Source organism: Tamandua tetradactyla, chromosome 4 (genome assembly GCF_023851605.1).
Source record: "Tamandua tetradactyla isolate mTamTet1 chromosome 4, mTamTet1.pri, whole genome shotgun sequence".
NCBI classification, from domain to species: Eukaryota; Metazoa; Chordata; class Mammalia; order Pilosa; family Myrmecophagidae; genus Tamandua; species Tamandua tetradactyla.
In genome coordinates this window covers 38987215-39007632 of record NC_135330.1, presented here as the reverse complement: position 1 = coordinate 39007632, position 20418 = coordinate 38987215, and positions in this window count along the sequence as shown.

Here is a 20418-nt window from a genome sequence, read left to right as displayed (position 1 = left end):
CTGGGAAACAGAGGAGACAACCAAACTCTTGTAAACAGGGGAACTCCAAAACAACTAACAAGCAAATGCATAGGTTAAGACAGAGCCAAGAGAGACAGGGAAAACCCTGCACACTGCATTCATCTTGGCAAGACTTTCCTGATAGGAGGGCAGAAGCTCAAGAAAATCTTGGTCTTATCACAAGCTGGTTACAGAACCAAGAAACAGACATGGCAGGGAATAAATCTCAGTGTTAACATTTAAAAATATTAAAATGTATGGTGAACAGCAGAAGAGTACAGCACAAACAAAGACACAGAAAGTGATGACCCATCCAAAGGAAGTGGATAAATATGCAAAAAACACAAAGAGAGAAGACAAGAATGTGGATATACCGAACAAAGCCTTTAAAAATATGTTCTAAAAAATGATCAAAGAGATGAAAGAAAGTACAGAGAAAGAATTAAACAACACTAGAAAACAATGGAACAGAAGCTCTTCAGTGAGCCTGAAGAGAAGACAACTGAAATCAATCAGGCTGAGGAGCAGAAAGAAAACAGAAATATTAAAAGTGAAAATAGGTGCAACCACTGTGGAAGGCAGTTTGGCGGTTCCTCAAAAAGCTGAATATAGAATTGCCATATGACCCCGCAATACCATTGCTAGGTATCTACTCAGAGGACTTAAGGGCAAAGACACAAATGGACATTTGCACACCAATGTTTATAGCAGCGTTATTTATAATTGCAAAGAGATGGAAACAGCCAAAATGTCCATCAACAGAAGAGTGGCTAAACAAACTGTGGTATATACATACGATGGAATATTATGCAGCTTTAAGACAAGATAAACTTATGAAGCATGTAATAACATGGATGGACCTAGAGAATATTATGCTGAGTGAGTCCAGCCAAAAACTAAAGGACAAATACTGTATGGTCCCACTGATGTGAACGGACATTCGAGAATAAACTTGAAATATGTCATTGGTAACAGAGTCCAGCAGGAGTTAGAAACAGGGTAAGATAATGGGTAATTGAAGCTGAAGGGATACAGACTGTGCAACAGGACTAGATACAAAAACTCAAAAATGGACAGCACAATAATACCTAATTGTAAAGTAATCATGTTAAAACACTGAATGAAGCTGCATCTGAGCTATAGGGTTTTTTTTTTTTTTTACTATTATTACTACTTTTATTTCTTTTCTCTATATTAACATTTTATATCTTTTTCTGTTGTGTTGCTAGTTCCTCTAAACCGATGCAAATGTACTAAGAAACGATGATCATGCATCTATGTGATGATGTTAAGAATTACTGAGTGCATATGTAGAATGGTATGATTTCTAAATGTTGTGTTAATTTCTTTTTTTTTCATTCCGTTAATAAAAAAAAAAACAAAAAAACACTCAAAAAAGTGAAAATAGCTAAGACAGCTAAGGGACGCCATCAAGTGCACACTATGAGAATCCCTGAAAGAGAAGAAAGAGAACAGAACAAAAGGAATAATCAAAGAATTAATGCCGGAGAACTTCCCAAACTTAGTCAAAGACATGAATATGCACATCCAAGAAGCTCAGAGAATACCAAGCAAGATAATCATAATGAAAAGTAGACCCAATCATATAATGATTACATTATCAAATGCAAAGGATAAGGTGAGACTGCTGAAAGTTGCAAGAGAAAAAGCAACATGTTATGTACAAGGGAGCCCCAATGAGATTGAGTGCTGATTTCTTCTCGGACACCAGGGAGCCAAGAAGGCAGTGGGTTGAAATACTTAAAAGTATTGAAGAAAAGCTGTCAGCCAAGAATTTTATATCTGGCAACACTTTCTTTCAAAAATGATGGAAATATTAAGACATTCTAAGATAAACAAAAGCTGAGGGAGTTCATCATCACTAGACTGGCATTATAAGTAGTGCTTGTAGAAAGTTCTTCAAACTGAAAAGAAAGGACACTAGATAGTGGCTCAAAGCACCATAAAGAAATAAAGACCTGCAAAGGTGACCATTTGGGTAATTAAAAGTTCCAGTATTATTGTATTGTAATTTTTGGTATATAATTCCACTTCTTACTTCTTACAGGTGCTAAAATGAAAATGCATAAAAAAGTAATGATAAATGTAGGTTTTTGGACAATGTACAAAGATATGTGTTAACAAGGGCAAAAAAAATGGTGGGAGACAGAGAGGTATAGGAAAAGTGTATGTGCATGCTATTGAAGTTAAGTTGGTATCAACCCAGATATGATGGGTATATATTTAGGATGCTAAATCTTAACCCCATAGCGACCACAAGGAAAAAAGATGACAAATATATCCAGACAGAAGTGAGAAGGTACTCAGTATGGTACAGCACAAAAAGGCAATAAATATAAAGGTAGGCTTTAGTGGAAAGGGGGTGGGGGGAGCATAAGACTTAACCTAAATAGCGAAATGGCAGAAGAAATTCCTATATAACATTTAAAGTAGTACCTTTAAATATAAATGGATTAAACTCTCCAGTCAAAAGACAGAGATTGGCAAAATGGATTTTAAAAAAGCATGACCTATTTATATGCTGTCTCTTATATGAGTAAGAGACTCACTTTAAATCAAAGACATAAGTAGGTTGAGAGTAAAAGGATGGAAAAATATATACCTTGCAAGTAGAAAGCAAAAGAGAGATGAGATGGCTATACTAATATTGGATAAAATAGACATTAAGTAGAAAAACAGTTATGAGGGACAAAGATGGTCATTATATACTGATAAAGAGGGCAATTCAACAGAAAGATGCAACAATTATATATATATATATATGCACTTAACAGCAGAGCCCAAAAATATGTGAAGCAAATATTCAGATATTTGAAGGAAGAAATTGATGATTCTACATTAATAGTAGGAGACTTTAACACACCACTCTCAATACTGATCAGAAGATCAATAAGGAAGTACAGGACTTAAATGATACACTAAATCAACTAGTCATAACAGACACAAATAGAACACTGCACCCAATCAAAATGGAAACACATTCTTCCTGAGTACACATCGATCATTCTCCAGATTAGAACATATGTTGGGGCACAAAACAAGTCTCAATAAATTAAAAAATATTGAAATTATGCAATGTATATTCTCCAACCACAATGGAATGAAGCTAGAAATCAACAACAGAGGGAGGAATAGAAAATTCACAAATATGTGGAAATTAACATACTTTTAAACAACAAGTGGGTTAAAGAGGAAATCAATAGGGAAATGAGGAAACATCTTGAGGAAAATGAGAATGGAAATACAACATACCAAAACTTATGAGATCTAGCAAAGGCAATGCTGAGAAGAAAGCTTACAGCTCTAAGTGCTTACATTAAAAAAGAAGAAGGACTTCAAAACAGAGACCTAGCTTCAAAACTGGAAGAACTAGTAAAAGATAACCAGACTAAACCCGAAAGCAAACAGAAGGCAAGAAATAACAAAGAGTAGAGTGGAGATAAATGAAATAGAAAATTAAAAAAAGAGAGAGATCAACAAAAGCAAAAGTTGGTTCTTTGAAGAGATCAATAAAGTTGACAAAAGTTTAGTTAGACTGATAAAGAAAAACAGAGAGAGGATATAAATTAAAAAATCAAAAATGGAAAGAGGAACATTACCCTGACCCTGATGAAATAAAAAAGATTATAACGAATATTATGAACAACAGTATGCCAGTAAATTGGATAACCTAGATAGAATGGACAAATTCTTAGAAACACACAAACTACCTACATTGACTCAAGAAGAAAGAGATCTCAACAAACCAATTACTTGTAAAGAGATTGAATCAGTCATCAAAAGTCTCCCAACAAAGAAAAGCCCAGGACCAGATGGGTTCACAGAGGAATTCTATCACATATTCCAAGACTTAACTCCAATTCTGCTCAGTCTTCCAAAAAAACTGAAGAAAAGGGAAGAATCTCTAACTCATTCTATAAGGCCCTCACACCAAAGCCAGGTAAAGCTACCACAAGAAAAGAAAACTACAGACCAATATCTCTTCTGAATCTGGATGCAAAAGTCCTCAACAAAAATACTAGCAAACCAAATTAAACATCACATTAAAAAAATTATACAGCATTATCAAGTGAGATTTATCCTTGGTACACAAGGTTGGTTCAACGTAAAATCAATGCCTGTTATATACCACATTAACAGAATGAAGGGGGAAAAAATCACATGATCATTTCACTAATGCAGAAAAGCATTTAACAAAATACAACACAGGTTTCTCTACAGAAACACTGAGAACACTAGGAAGAGGAAAAGGAAACATTTTCAACATAATAAAGGGCATATATGAAAAGACCACAGCTAATAGCCTATTTAATGGTGAAAGACTGAATACATCCCCCCTAGGATCAGGAAAAAGACAAGGATGCCCACTGTCACCACTGTTATTCAACAGTGTACTGGAAGTTCCTACCAGAGAAATTAGGCAAGAATAAGCCATAAAAGTCATCCAAATTGAAAAGTTAGAAGTAAAACTTCCCCTATTTGCAGATTATATGATCCTATATGCAGAAAATCATGACAAATCCACAATAAAGCTCCTAGAAAAATAAATGAATTCAGCAAAGTGGCAGGGTACAACATCACAGCCAAAAATCAGTAGTGCTTCTATACACAAGCAATAGTGTACAGACAAGAAAAAATCCATAATAGCAACTAAAAGAATCAAATATCTAGGAATAAATTGGACAAAGGATGTAAAGGACTTGTACACAGGAAACTACAAAACTGCTAGAAGAAATTAAAGATGACCTAAGTTAATGGGAGGATAGTCTATGTTCATGGATAGAAGAACAAATAAGTTTAAGATGTCAATATTACCCCAAAGAATTTATGGCAAAATTCCAACAACCTTCTTTGCAGAAATGGAAAGGTGATTTGGTGATTTGCAATCACCAAATTTATATGGAAGGGTAAGGAGCCCCAAATAGCTAAAGTCAATTTGAAAAAAGAATGAAATGGAAGGACTCACACTTCCTGATCTTAAAACTTATTACAATGCCAGAATAATCAAAACAAGATGACATTAGCACAAGAACAGACATATAGAACAAAGAAATAGAATTGAGAGTCAGAAATCAACCCTCACATTAAAAATCAACTGATTTTTGTCAAAGAGGAGCCTCAATTGAGAAAGAACAGTGTCAACAAATGGTGCTGGGAAAAACTGCATCTCCACTTGCAAAAAAACCAAAAACAAAAACAAACTCACACCATACAAAAATCAACTCAAAATCCTCAAGGACCTTACTATAGGAGCTCAAAGTGTCAAACTTCTAGAAGAAAATGTAAGGAAGCATCTTCAGGACCTTGTGTCAGGCAGTGCTTTGTTAGACTTTACAGCCAAAGCACAAACAACAAGAAGAAATAGATAAATGGGACCTCATCAAAATAAAAAACTTTTGTTCCTCAAAGGACTTTATCATCCAAGTAAAATGACTACATACATAATAGGAGAAAATATTTGGAAACCACACATCCAGTAAAGGATCAATATCCACAATGTATGAAGAATCCTTCAACTTAACAACAAAAAGGCAATTAAAAAATGGGCAAAAGATTTGAACAGACATCCCTCCAAAGAAAATACACAAATAGCCATAAAGTACATGAATAGATGCTCAACATCATTAGCCATCAGAGAAATGCAAATCAAAATAACAATGAGATGCCATTTCACACTGATCAGAATGGCCGCTATTAAAAAAAAAAATTGGAGAGGATGTGGAGAAATAGGAGCACTCATTCCTGGTAGGTATGTAAATTAGTGCAGCCTCTGTAGAAGACAGTTTGTTGTTTCCTCAGAAAGCTAAGTATAGAATTACCATATAATCCACAATCCCTCTACTAGGTATATACCCAAAATAACTGAAAGCTGGGGCTCAAACAGATTATTCGCCCATGTAAATTTATAGCAACATTATTCACAATTGTCAAGAGATATAAATAAACCATGCCCATCAATTGATGAGTGGGTAAATAAAATGTGGTATACATACAATGGAATATTATTCAGCGGTAAAAAGGAATGCAGTCCTGATACATGTAGCGACATGGATGAAACCTGAAGACATCATATTGAAGGAAATAAGCCAGACCGGACACAAAAGTACAAATATTTTGTCTGCTCTCACTTGTTTGAAACAATTAGAATAAGCAAACTTTTACAATCTGAATATAGGATATAGGTTACCAAGGGACAGGGTAGGGGTAGTGAATGGGAATTTAAGGCTTAAAATGTATGGGGTTCCAATTTTAAATAATGGAAATGTTTTGGTAATGGACAGTGGTAATGTCAGCACAACATCGTGAATGCAATTTTACCATGGACTTTAAATAATAGTAGAGTTATAAAAGTGTACTATCATCAATTATAAGAAATGTTTTACACCAATGAAAAGTGTTGTTGGTGGGGTTGTATATGGGAACCCTGTATTTTATGCATGATTTCTGTAAACTACAACTTCTCTAATAAAAACAAAAAGGAAAAGATTGATGGGTTAAAAAAAAAAAAGAAAAAGAAAAGATCTGAACTGTGACTGTTTCCCCACCTTCCCCCAAGTACAGAGTTTGCAGTTTTAAAGCCAGTCAAGGAAACTACCTACTACTACAAAGGAAATAACACTGATAAGTGAAAATAATAGAATCCAGGATCTCCTTAACTTAACCTTCATAAAATCCAAGATAAAATCCTAAGTCATTCAACATGAAAAAAAAAACAAGAAAATATATCACATTCTCTCGAATCTGATCCTGAAATGAATAAAATGTTGGAACTAACAGATAAGAATTTTAAAGTGATTGTTACAACTATTGTTTTTGTTTGTTTGTTTGTTTTTTTACATGGGCAGGCACGAGGAATTGGACCCGGGTCCTCTGGTATGGCAGGCGAGCATTCTGCCTGCTGAGCCACCATGGCCTGCCCACAACTATTCTTAACAAAGTAAAACAAACATGTTCTCAATGAGAGAAAATCTCAGAAGACAAATAGGAAATATTAGCAGAGAAAAATAAAATAGAAAACAAACACATCAAATGAGTATGCCAAAACTGTGAATTACAATTTCAGAAATTAAAAAAAAAATCACCTGGTGGACTTAAAAGCAAAATGGGAATTACAGAGGAAATTAAATTAATTAGAAGGTAAAGTAATAGAAAGGACCCAAGATGAACAGTAAAGAGAAAATTATTTTAAAAAAATGAACAGAGCCTCTGCTACATAATATCATACAATCCAACATACATGTAATTGGAATATCAGAAGAAAAGATAGAGAATGAGTGGAAAAAAATATTTAAAGAAATAATGGCCAAAATTTTCTTAGATTTGATGAAAAACAGAAAATTGCAGACACAAGATGTCAAATGAATATCAAGCAAAATAAACAGAAAGAAGCTTACTCTGTGTTGAAAGCAGAAGATAAAGAGTGAAAGCAGAAGATAAAGAGCAAGTCTTGAATGCATCAAAAGAAAAATGGCACATTATTTACAGAGGGAAAAACCCAATTAATGTCTCATTGGAAAACAGAAGCCTAAAGATGGTAGAATACAACACCATCTTTAAAGTGACGAAAGAAAAAAAGACTCTCATCTTAGAATTCAATATCCAGCATCAAAATTATCTTTCAAAATGAAGATGAAATAAAGACATTTTCAGATAAAAGAAAACTTACAGAATTTTTAGCCAGCAGACCTGTACTATAAAAAATACTGACAAAAGTTCTTGAGGCTCAAAGGAAATCAAACCAGATGGAAACTCACATCCTCTAGAAAGAATGAAAAGCATAGAAAATGACAAACATCTGGGTAAATGCAAAACGTGATTTTTTTCTTTTTGCCTTCCTCCTCTTAATTTCTTTATAAACCATATAATTATTTAAAGTAAAAAGTATAACATTTTCTTCTGGGATTTATAAATGTTAATGTAATATGCATTTATATAACATAAAGGAAAGGGGGTATGGACCTATAAAGTGCAAGATTTCTATGTTTTGTATGAAATAGCACAGTATTTAGTATAAGTGGACTGTGAAGTTAGAGATAAATAGTGTAATTCCTGGGATAACCACTGGGTAAAAGCAAAGAAATACAGCTACAGAGCCACTAGGAAAAATTAAATGGAATTCTTAAAAAATTCAAGCAATCAAAAAAAGTGCAGGTTAGAAGGAAGACAGAAATGAAAGACATAGGCAACAAATGTTTTTCATTTGTTGAAGTAAAAAATAAAATGGTAGATCAAAACCCATTAATATAAATAATTACATTGAAATATATGCTGTTTATAAGAAACAGACTTGAACATAAAGCACAGATAGTTTGAAAGTAAATAAATGGAAAAAGACATGTCATGCAAACAGTAAGCAGAAGACTAAAGTGCTTATATAATATTATATAAAACATTAAAAGATGTATCACCAGAAACAGAGGGACACTATATAACGATAAAAGGGCCAATTCATCAGGAAGACATGACAATCATAAATATATTCTTTTTTATTTAGATCCCAATAACAGAGTTTCACAAATGATGAAGCAAAAACTGAAAAAATTAAAAGGAATTTAGATAATTCCACGCTCATAGTTGGAGATTTTAATGCCTCTTACTCAGTGATTGATAGAAACAGACAAAAACAGTCAGGAAAGATATAGAATGTTGAACAATACTATCAACAACCTTGGCATAATTTTTATTTGTAGAGCATTACAACCTACAACACCAGAAAATAAATTATTTTCAAATGCACATGGTACTTTTATCAGGAGAGGTCCTATTCTTGACTCTAAAGTTTCAGGCTAGTGAGTCCAACTGGGTGAATTTAGCTTTCATTCTCCTCCACTCCTGGACATACTATTGAGTTGGGAGAGGAAGGCTTTCCCCATTTTGATTTTGCAGTGGAAGGCAGAACATCTGACCCTTCAAAACTGTATGCATACTTGGAATTGTTATGCTTATGTCTTAATTTGGCTAGGTTGTGATGTCCAGTTGTTTGGTCAAGGAAGCACTGGTCTGATTTTTTGGTATGAGGGAATTTCGTGGATTTAAATCATCAGTCAGTTGATTACATCTATGCCTGATTACATCTACGATCAACAAACAAGACTGCCTTCAGCATTGAGAGAAGTCTGTCTAATCAGTTGAAGGCCTTAAAGTGAGAATTGATGATTTCAGCAGTCAGAAAGAAGAATTTCTGTCTCTACTTCAGCCAGCCAGTCTCTCATCAGGAATTCATCAAAACCCTCACTGGAATTCCCAGCTTGCCCCATGGAATTTATACTTGCCAATCCTTATGACGATGTGAGCCAAATCCTATAATAAATCTTATAACACTTACATATGCTTTTACATATGTCAGTCTGTTTTCTCTGGAGAACCCTGACTAATACAATATTGTATATGAATTTTGAATAGGAAGATTAGGATTCTGGGCAGCTAACAAAGGCAGCAGATTAAAAAAAATAAAAGTTGATTATACTTCCTCTAACAGAGCGCTAGGCCCAGAATCAGATTACTTGCTGAATAAAGCAAAACCAAGCTAGGCAGTAATTCTCCAGTTACCATCCTCCAATGTGGGTCTATCACATGATACGAGTTTCTACAATCATATGCATATGGAAAATAGGGCTAAGCTGTGGATGGAAACATAAAAAGTCAAGTAACAGGAAAGAGAAAAAATAATTCTTAAAGTAGAAGGGGAAGGAGTGCATCTATTTTGTAATGTAATGTGAAGCCACACATGAGGATTCATAAATTTCCCTAGAATACATTGCATTTGAATGATGCCATTAACCTTTGCCTCCACAGGAAGATGTTGAGCCTCCCAGGAAGCAAATGGTGCTGAAATGAGGAGGCCTATTGAAACACTGAATATTGGCACTAATTTGAGTAATTGGAAATGAATAAGTCATTTCGATGATGTTTAAAGATCCAAATAAGTTCAGATGATCATATTTATAAAAGCATTAAGAGCATTTGCGTCTCATCTGAGTAGCAGAAACATTTTATACATCAGTAAGCAGAGCCAATGAAATTAGGTACTATGTGAACAAGGCTCAAACATCTTCAGGAAAAGATTTTCAGCTTAAGCTTAAGGAAAAAAGGAGGGAAAGTTCTAGAAGGATAAAGGAAGAATCAGAAACTGGTAAAACAATGGGCTAAGCTTAACCCTTTTGTAAATTAAGTACTATTGCTTAGAAAAAGCATGATACATTGAAATGTGGATAGTAAATAATTCTGCCTTTTAATGTCATTGTCTATTGAAAAGAGCTGAAGAAGGGAAATGCAGTGTCTCATGGCTTCCATTTTGAGCAATGAACATTTTAAAATGGCCTCACTGGTCGGGAATGGCTAAAAGAATGAAGACAAAGATTTGGGAACACTGAAACAGCTTTACGTTACAGTATAGAATCAAAATGACTATTGTGGCAGTATAAAGTGAAATCCACCAGAGAGCAGTTTAGTGTTTCAGCTTCTGATGGACTGAAAGATTTCTCCTTTTATAAATACTTCAATAGTTCACTATATTAGAGAACCAAAATGGTTAGAAAAGAAGTAAAAACAAATGAAATTCCCCCATGAGTATACTGGATTTAATCAAAATCAGTGCAATCTGACACTTGCTCTACTGTTTTCCAAACTTGATATCCTTAGGCAGTTCATTTCACTCCTACAAAAACTCTAAAATATCTAGGCAGAGACATATTAATTCAGTTAGAGTCTCAAGAGGAAAAGCTGACATTGAGTTGTGATGTGAATCTTAAGTATGTTAAAAAAAAAAAAAGCAACTCTTACACAGAACAATTAAGACCATGATCCCTGCTGAAAAATGTAGCCTAGCATTTTAGATCAGCTTTACATTCACTGGTTGTAAGAATGCTCACATGTATTTTGTTTCTTCTTTTGTTCACAATGCTCGCAATTTTCCATTCTCTGTGGTTCAAAGAGTATATGTCAGATGTTTATAATCACAGTAGAACATTTTGAATGCTATCACATTTTACTATTCACATGCATGAGTGTATATGAGGGATCTTCATTGAGGAGAACTCAGAATAATCCAGAATAATCCAGAATAATAACTGAAGAGAAGAATAATCTCTTCAGTTTCTCATAAATTTAAGAGGGCAATCTAAATTCCCCATTTACAAAACCAGGATGTGGAATATTTCATTTTTTTAAGTATGGTTTGTATTTAGAACAAAGCAACAACAAAAATAATGTACCTAGAATAAAGATGAGCAAAACCATATGGCGAACATATAAGTGTTGTTGAAGGTCATTAAACAAGACCCAGATAAATGGACAGATATGCTATGCTTCTGCAGAGAAAGACTTAATATTGTAAAGATGCCAATTTCCCTGCGATTGATCTATAGATTCCAGCAATTCCAATCAAAATCCCAATAGTGATTTTCCTAGGACATGACAAGCTGATTCTGAAATGTAACAGGAAGAGTTAAAAACAACCAAGACCCTTCTGAAGAACAAAATGAGGGAAATTATTACAGAAGTTTATAATTAAGAGCATTTGATATTGGTTTAAGAATAAACAAACCAATGGAACAGAGAGCCAAGGAAGAGACCTATGAAAATATGCACAGAGAGGCACTGCCAATGGGGGAAGGGAAGACAGAAAAGATTACTCAATAAACAGTGTTAAAACTACTGATTTTATATATATATATAAAAGAAGTTGGATCCCTAACTTGCACCATAAACAAAATCAGTTCCAGATAAATTACAGATTTAAGTGAAAGGCAAACATTTTAAAGCATTTAGAAGAAAATATAGATGAATATTTTTATTACCCTATGTAAGGGTTCTCTAGGGAAATAAAACTGGTGGGATATACATATGCTACTATATATATATATGTTACATATATATGTATATATGTATGTTATAAGATTTATAATTATATAAATATTAAAAGATTTTCATAGGAATTGGCTCAAGTGAATGTGGGGATGGATAAGTCCAAATTCCATAGGGCAGGCTGCAAACTGGGAACTTCAATAAAGGTTTTTGATGAATTCCCCTGGAGAAGCCGGCTGGCTGAAGTAGAGATGGAAAATCTCTCTTCTGACGGCTAAAATCATCACTTCTTTTAAGGCCTTCAACTGATTGGATTGTGCTTCTTTTACTGTTGAAGGCAATCTCCTCAGTTGATTTGTAGATGTAATCAGCCACAGATGCAATCAATTTACTGATGATTTAAATTCATAAAATATCATCACAGTAATAATCTGGCTAGTGCTTGCTTGACTAAACAACTGGACATCACAACCTGGTCAAGATGACACATGAACTTAACCATCATAGACCCCAGGATAGAGAAGGACTTCTATATAACAGAGAAAAAGTATAAACCATATGGAAAAAAGTTTGACAAAATGACTGTATTTCACTTAAGAATTTCTGACATAGATACTATCTTTTGGACTTCCAGCAAGATGGTGGAATAGGAGAGGCTGAGTTCACCCTGGCTTGGTACAATGGGTGCGAGTGATACAGAAGGCCTTTTACCCTACCCAGGGAGGCCCTCAGAGAAAAGCCAGGAGAGAGAATAGGGTGCATATACTCAGTCATGATTCTGCCTACCTACCCCCACAGCTGGCTTGGGAAGATTTTCCTTTGACTCTGTAGCTGGGTATTCCTGTGGGGAACTTGGAAGATAATAGATGTTCTTTTCCTGTGCATTTGGCCAAGGTTTAGTGCCTACTCCCCTGTGACATGCTGCTGTGGGTGCCTGTTTTGTTTTTTTAGCAAAGACTGGGGTCCCTTCCCCAGGGAGGAGGGGGAGACGTAGAGTGGTGGCAGTTGGACACCCACCCGGCGTAAGAGAACCTTTTGGGTCCTGATACTGCTCCCCTTTCCCACGGAGGCCTGGAGACCACAAAGATGTGCAGATGGAGAGGTGGGGCCCAGGAATCTGGCCGAGCTGAGCACTGTGACTGGCCCCCAGATACTGCACCTGCAGTCGGGGCACAGGTGGGCCTAAGAGGACAGCAAGACTCAAGAGTGCCATTTGCTGGAGAGAAGCGGAAAGTGCAGTCTGACAAATTAGCTACCAGCTTAGCTCTCAAATAAAGCCCTAATTAGAATCGCAATTCCCCCTTGACATTATGGAATTGGTTTCAAGGCGAAAGACTGACAAACCAAATCCAAAGGGGATCATCAAAGCTAACAAATGTAGATTCAAAATCTTAGATGAGGGAAGGAAACAAAATTACAAAATAACCTTATTAAGACATTAAAATGCCCCATCTACAACAGAAGATCATACAACATGTGAAGATCCAGGCAGATATGGCTCAGCTAAATTACCAAATTAAATTACCTGAGGGGACATAGAATTTGGAACAACTAATTAAGGTTGCATAATGACATAAAGGATATCAAGAAGAGGGAGCATAAAGAAGAGCATAAAGAATTCTAAAGAATAAATAGCAAAATGTCAGATATCACAGAGACAAAAGATATTGTAGAACAAATTAAAAGTACATTAGAAACTCATAACAATAGGTTTCAAGCAGCAGAAGAAGGAATATGCCTATTCGAAGACAGGATAATTTAACTTGAATGTTCAAAAGAACAAATGGCAAAAAAAAAATGGAAAAAATGCAACTTAATCTGAGGGAAATGATAGATACCACAAAGCATACAAATATAAGAATTATTGGTATTCCAGAAGGAGAAGAGGAAAGTAAAGGGATAGTAAGGCTAGTTGAAGATATAACAGAGCAAAATTTCCCAACCCTTATAAAAGACATAAACATCCAAATCAAACAAACCCAACTAACCTGAAATAGAATAAATCCAAATAGGCTTATTCTAAGACATATACTAATCTGACTGTCAAATCTTGAAGAGAAGCAAAAAGTCATGAAAACAGCAAGAGAAAAGACATTTATTACATATAAAGGAAAACATGTAAGACTGAGCTCAGACTACTCAACAGGCACCATGGAGCTCAGACTACTCAACAGGCACCATGGAGGAAAGAAGGCAGTGGTATGAAATATTTAAGATTTTGAGTGAGAAAGATTTCCATTCAAGAATTCTTTATCCTGCCAAGTTGTCCTGCAAAACTGAAGGAGAGATTAAAATCTTCACAGATAATGCCTGTAAAGATTTGTCAAGAGGAGACCTGCCCTACAAGAAATATTAAGGAGAGCTCTATCAACTGGAAAAAAGGCAAGAGAGGGAGGTCTGGAGAAGGATACAGAACTGAAGAGTATTAGCAGAGTAACTTAAAGGATAATAAGTGAGAGAGGGAAAAGAATATATAGAGCTGACAAAAACTATAGGCAGCTATAGTAACAATAGATAAAATAAATTTTTGAAATAAAAAACTTGAAAATATTTAGTAACATAGGGCATTACCATAACAAAGTTGATATTTGCAATAACTTTCTACTTGAAATTTTGAGAACATACACAGTTTTGATAGTTAATCAAATGGTATTTAAGATAGTGCTTAATATTTAGAACATAAGAAACTCTTGTATCTGTATCTGTAGACTTTTTCCTTGCTTGCTTTAAATTGACTTATGAAACATATTGTATAAACATACAGTGATCATTTAGATATTTTACTTAAATATATCTATGGATAAATTAACTAAGATAGTCATTTTTGATGGTTAAGGAAAAAAAAATTAGGCACCGAGTTCTTTCTCCTTGTCTAGCTTCAAGCCTACCTCAGTGTGAATTGGTAAAGTTTGGTCTGAGATAGCATATAGGGTATAAGTAGGATGAACTTGAGCAAAGCCCCATAAACATCTAATTTATTATAACTTTGCCTCGAACTTGGCATTCTGATAACAAGGTACATTGATATACTCCTGGAGGTATGAAATTTTCCATAAGAATGGAAAATGGTTAATTCATCTTTTTGGTGATAATCTTCAAATAGGTTAGTAGACAGATATTGTAGGGGTTAGGCAACTTTAAATAAAGGGCCAGACAGTAAATATTTTCAGTTTCGTGGGCCACATGGTCTTTGGTGGTGTGAAAGCAGCCATAAACAATGGCCATTTTCCAGTAAAACTTTATTTACAAAAAAAAAAAAATTCCTGACATCAAAAGTGAAAAGAAAAAATAAAGACACACCATGGACTTGGAGAAAGCATCTGCAATACATTATTGAAAGAAAAATAAATGGTAATAAGCAGAAGAAAAGAAACACATGGTGCTCAGCCACACTGGGAGGTGGGAAAATGCAAATCAGAGCAAGGACACTCCCATCAGATTGGCCACAAAAGCCAAGTGTTGGGCTGAAGAGTGGATAAAGGAAGGTTGCATAAACTATGACCTAGCAATTCTACTCCTAGGTATGTATCCTTGGGCGATGTTTTTCAAAACTGAGGGCCAAGATCCGCTAGTGGTTGTGAAATAGAGTTGGATGGGACCAGTTTTTTATTTAATCAATTAATTTAAATAGAAGAGAAAATTCTGTGTTCATTGTATATGGTTAGACTAAATGTTAGAGTTAGTATTGCTTCATGGACATTTTGTTTCGGTCGTATATTTGAACTGTATCACTGTACCAATTGTGTTTCTAATTTAGGGTTACAGGAAGGAAGGAAAAAAGGAAGGAAGGGAGGGGGGAGGGGAGGAGGGAGGGATGGAGGAACGTGTAAAGCAAGGTAAATAAGCTATAAGAGATACATTAACATGAATGTGGAGGGTTGGATTAGAGTACCCCTAGGACAGAAGCTCTGAAATTAAATGATTTATTTACATATTAAACTACATATTACTACATATTAAAATGTTGAAAATTTTAAAAAGGAATGAAAAAACACCCATAATCCACTGTCCTACTATAACCACTGTGAACATATGGGGGTTATTTTTAATATGATTTTTTCAATGTGGATTTGTACTTAGTTGCCCTCAGTAGGACTCAATACCCCTGTTAATACAGATGCTGAATAAATATCTAGAGTCAGAGATGGTATTTTTTTGCACTGTGAATTTTTTTTTACATGGGCAGGCACTGGCAATCGAACCGGGGTCTCCGGCATGGCAGGTGAAAACTCTGCCTGCTGAGCACCTTGGCCAGCCCTGTGACTCGCTTTTGATGCCATTGCATATTTACAGAGCCAAGTAAATTCAGCTGTGTTTTACAGAACCAGCCAATTTATTATCCCTTTATTTTCTAAATTTTAGGAAAAGATTTAATATAAAAATTCAATAAATATGGAATATATTATATATAACAAACAAACAATAATATCGATGTCCATATACCCAAATATAAAGAAAGTCTGGAAGAAAGAGAACAGGTACAGAAATCTGAACTTAGAAATCAGGATATTTACTAAATTCCATTTTAGTACAACTAAGTAAAAAAAAGGAGATTGAAGGAAGATTGTTAACTAATATTAATGACTTTTTATTTCACTTAAGAGATTGCTTGAAAAAAATACATAATAAACTAATACTACCACGTTCTATTTTCTATAATATAGTTGGGTGATTCCCAACCAGTTAGTCTTGGATTCTCTAATGGGTAACAGAGTTTGGCAAACATTGTAGAAACTACTCCTGCACCAGACTTTGTCTATAGACAAATTAAATGTCCGCAATGACACACATATATGTGTACTACTGTGTTTCAGATTTTACACATGCAGTTGGAATTAATAAAATATACCTTCCTTTAGGGTGTGTTTTAGGAATCTTCCAACATCTGAGGAAATTCCGTTTTCTCTTTCAGGCCTTAATTATCAGATTCTCTTCATAAGGCAATAAGGCGAACCTTAAGAACACTAAAAATCTTAGTATTGGTTCCAAGAACATCAGCAACAGTCCATAAATCCTATCTCATCTCAGGAAAAGGACAAACTCTAAGAGTACTTCTGACTTATGTGCAGGGTTACCCAAGGGTCTTGCACGCAGAGCTGGATATAGAACAGATTGTGTTATGTACTTTTAGAGGTACTGATATGCATGGGTCTTCAAAAAATTGGGATGTTTAGAAAAGGGTCCTTATTCTCAAAAGTATTAGGAACTCCTGCTTTAAAAGATAAAAGGAAGAACTATATGTTTAAAATAAACTACTTAACCACATACAAATTCAAAATCACTGAGTTAAAAAATATTTGTATATTTAAAGCAAAATTTTGAGTTTGAGGATCAAACGGAACCCTGCCGAATGACCGTGATCTTTCAATATCTAAAATTTAAATGAAAATTTAAAAGACTTTTTGGGGTGTTTGCTAATTTTTTCAGTTTTTAATTAGGTTGTTAACTTTTCTAGGAATTCTTATATATGAAATCACGTAATTTTCCAGTTTTCTGTCTTTCCAATTCCTGTTCTACCCTCAAGCCATACTTAGTCCATTGCAATTTCTCAAGTGTGCCATGTTGTTTCATTCCTTTGCTTCTTTGATTCTATCTACCTGGAATTCCAATCTCTCCTTCCCTATCTGTTTACTGCCCTTTACCTAATACATAGTTATTCATTTTTCAATACTCAGTTCAAAGACATCTCTTCAATGCAACATTTGCTAACCATCTTCACTTCCTTCATTATGCTTCTTTTCCCACCCTAACACATATAACAGCTTATTGTACTTCTTCAGTTATACAACATTGCAATTGCCTATTCATATTCAGCACCTGTACCTTGAGTAAATGTTGTTTGATTGAATGAGTGAATACAATTTAAGGGGCACATCTATTATTCTTAAATAAGACATAGAGGTATATTTTAAATGTGTATAAAGTTCTTAGGAATGGAAAAGCATTTTTCTCTACTAACTGTTAAATAGTTCTGAGATACAGGTCAGAGCACTGAAAAATTTTTGCTTAACTTTAACTTTAGCCTTGCTTACCTCAGTCACTGTTTCCTATTTCCTCTCTCTCACTGTCTCAGACCCAGGATCCTCAATCCTACATATCAGAAATTTATAGGACTTGCTCTGTCATCAAAGGGTTCCATGTTCCAAATGAGGATTCCATTCAGTCCCTTCCAACAAAGGTCCATATAGTGTGTCTCAATTTAGGTGCTAAAATTAAGAAATCTGATTTACTTAAATCATACAAACATAGGAATGACCAAAGACATTGCCTGATATTCTTCTCTCAAGTATGTGCATGATGAAATTGGCATGCTTGTCAATTCAAATGAATGGATACATGGTAGGATTTTAGGATAGATAAGAAAAGGAAATAAAACAATCCAGGTCGTTAAAGACGGATATTTTGTTACATAAGAAACAAGAGCTGATGATTCAGCCAAGACTACCTCCACCAACTCTGGTCCAGCAAGATTATAGGACAGGCCAGCATCTCTCCCTCTTCTCAGATGAGGAGGATTCAAATACTCACCTCTCAAATAATGGAATTTAGTGGGTTCTAGATAAATGTTTGTTAAGTGAGAAAAAGAGGGAGGAAATACTTTTTTTTTTTTTTACATAGAAAGAAATTGATGTCTAGAAAGGTCAAGTCTCCAAGGTCAAACAGAGTAAGTGACAGATATGGGACAAAAACTCAATTCTACTCTAAGCTCTCATTGATCTTCCTAATATGTTACAGCTGCCCAAAAGGCATTTATTTCCTCCTTTTATTGGCTGCGGGAGCCACAGACACCTTGAGAAGCTTTCCTCCAAGAAGTTCTCTACCCGCCTCCAAAGGCCCTGCCCTCCTCACAGCAGCCATGAGAGTGAGTCAAAGAGTCTTTGTTATTCGAGAAGGAAGCCCCTGTGCTAGGAGAGTGTGGGGATGGGATGTAAGGGAAAATACCAACTTCTGTCATCCAGTAGGAGCTACTGGGGTAGTGGAGAGAGATGCATATGCAAGTAGAACCCTAACTTTCAATTTGACAAATTTTCCACCAAAAAGCATTTTAAGTAAAATGTGTGTTTTAGTATAATTGGCTTTTATTTTTAAATTAGTTTTCATGAATTAACTAGTAGACTATTTTATAATATTGATTTTAAGGAAAAATACCATTCAAGAGTCACATCACTGACTTCTAAAGATTTTATGCAACAAATCTGTTAGTAAGATAGGGACTCAATTTTCTCCAAGTTTTCTTCCTTCTGGCATTTAAATGATCTTCTCCTGTCACATATCATATCATGTATTCAGTATCCTCAGTGCTCTAAATTGACTAAAAGCTTCTACTAGGTGTTTTTCCATTTATATGGCTGGGAAACCTGTAATTACATCTACAGACCAGACTGTAGTTATTTTAGCAAAACTCTGAGAGGCTGATTCAAGTAGGCTAGTGGCATACCAAGCCCAGTGCCAGAACAGTTTTAGGTGCCTAATCAGTCTTTGTAAAAACATGAACTCAAATATGCTGTTGATTTAAGATAGCAGAAGGAAAGAAAATAAGAACGAAATATGATTCACTAGCTTTAACACTCTCTGTTTGTCCAAAAGTGAATAAAGGATAAATATGAAGCCAAGCCTTGCTGAGAAGCCTTGTTCTGGTACATAGAACAAGGCTCTATCATACCTCAGACAGATATTTAACTACAAGACTCTGAGCCCTTTAAAAGCACGATGGTTCCTGAAGACAAGATGGAGGGGAAGGAAATGTGTGTGGCCCACTGGATATAAACACATGAGTATTGGGGAAGGACGTTAGGGCAGGAGACAGATTTGCAGAATGCCATCGCCTGAGAAACCATATAGAGTGAGAGGAACTGTAGACTACCTGGGGTAACACATGGTGAACAATCAGACAAGAACAATCAGAGGAGACCAAGGAGGAGAGATTATATAACAGAGAGCCAGGGAGGTGAATAAAGAGAGTTTTCTGAATCTGTTAATACTGAGGTCTTGTGTGGCTTTGCCTGGACAGTTTCGGGGGGGGGGGGGAGGGATGAAACCACTTTACACTGTGGTGGGAGAGATGCTAAGTGAAGATGTGGAGATAGCAGGTTTAGACCACTCTTAAGGAGTTTGATTAAGAGGGGAGCTTGCTAGGAGCAGACAGGACTTTTAGGAGGAAAAAAACAGAGTTTTGTTTTGTTTTGTTTTGTTGTTTTAAGAAGAAGAAAGCCTAAGTTCTTAGCTTTAAAGGAAAGTAGCTGATAGGGACCACGTGAAGATTTGGCCAAGAGTGGCAATAAATGATGGAGAAAGGTCTTGGACTAGAAGCAAGAGGATGGGGCCAAAGACAGTCTTCAAACTTGCTGTTATCTGGGGTCAGCTCAATCAAGAATGATTTTCAGAAGTTGCAAACATCTGCCTTTGTGGGAGTAAAGAAATAGTTTATCATAGCCATGAATAGTCGGGGTGACTTTCCATTTCAGAACGTCACTCATTTGGTCAATAGGTGCATTATGAAAAAGTAGATGCATTGCATCACTGTGAAGGACTTTAGACTGCGGTTTGCAAAAGCAGAATAAATTTTCTTGGGGTTGTACCGTTATGTGTACA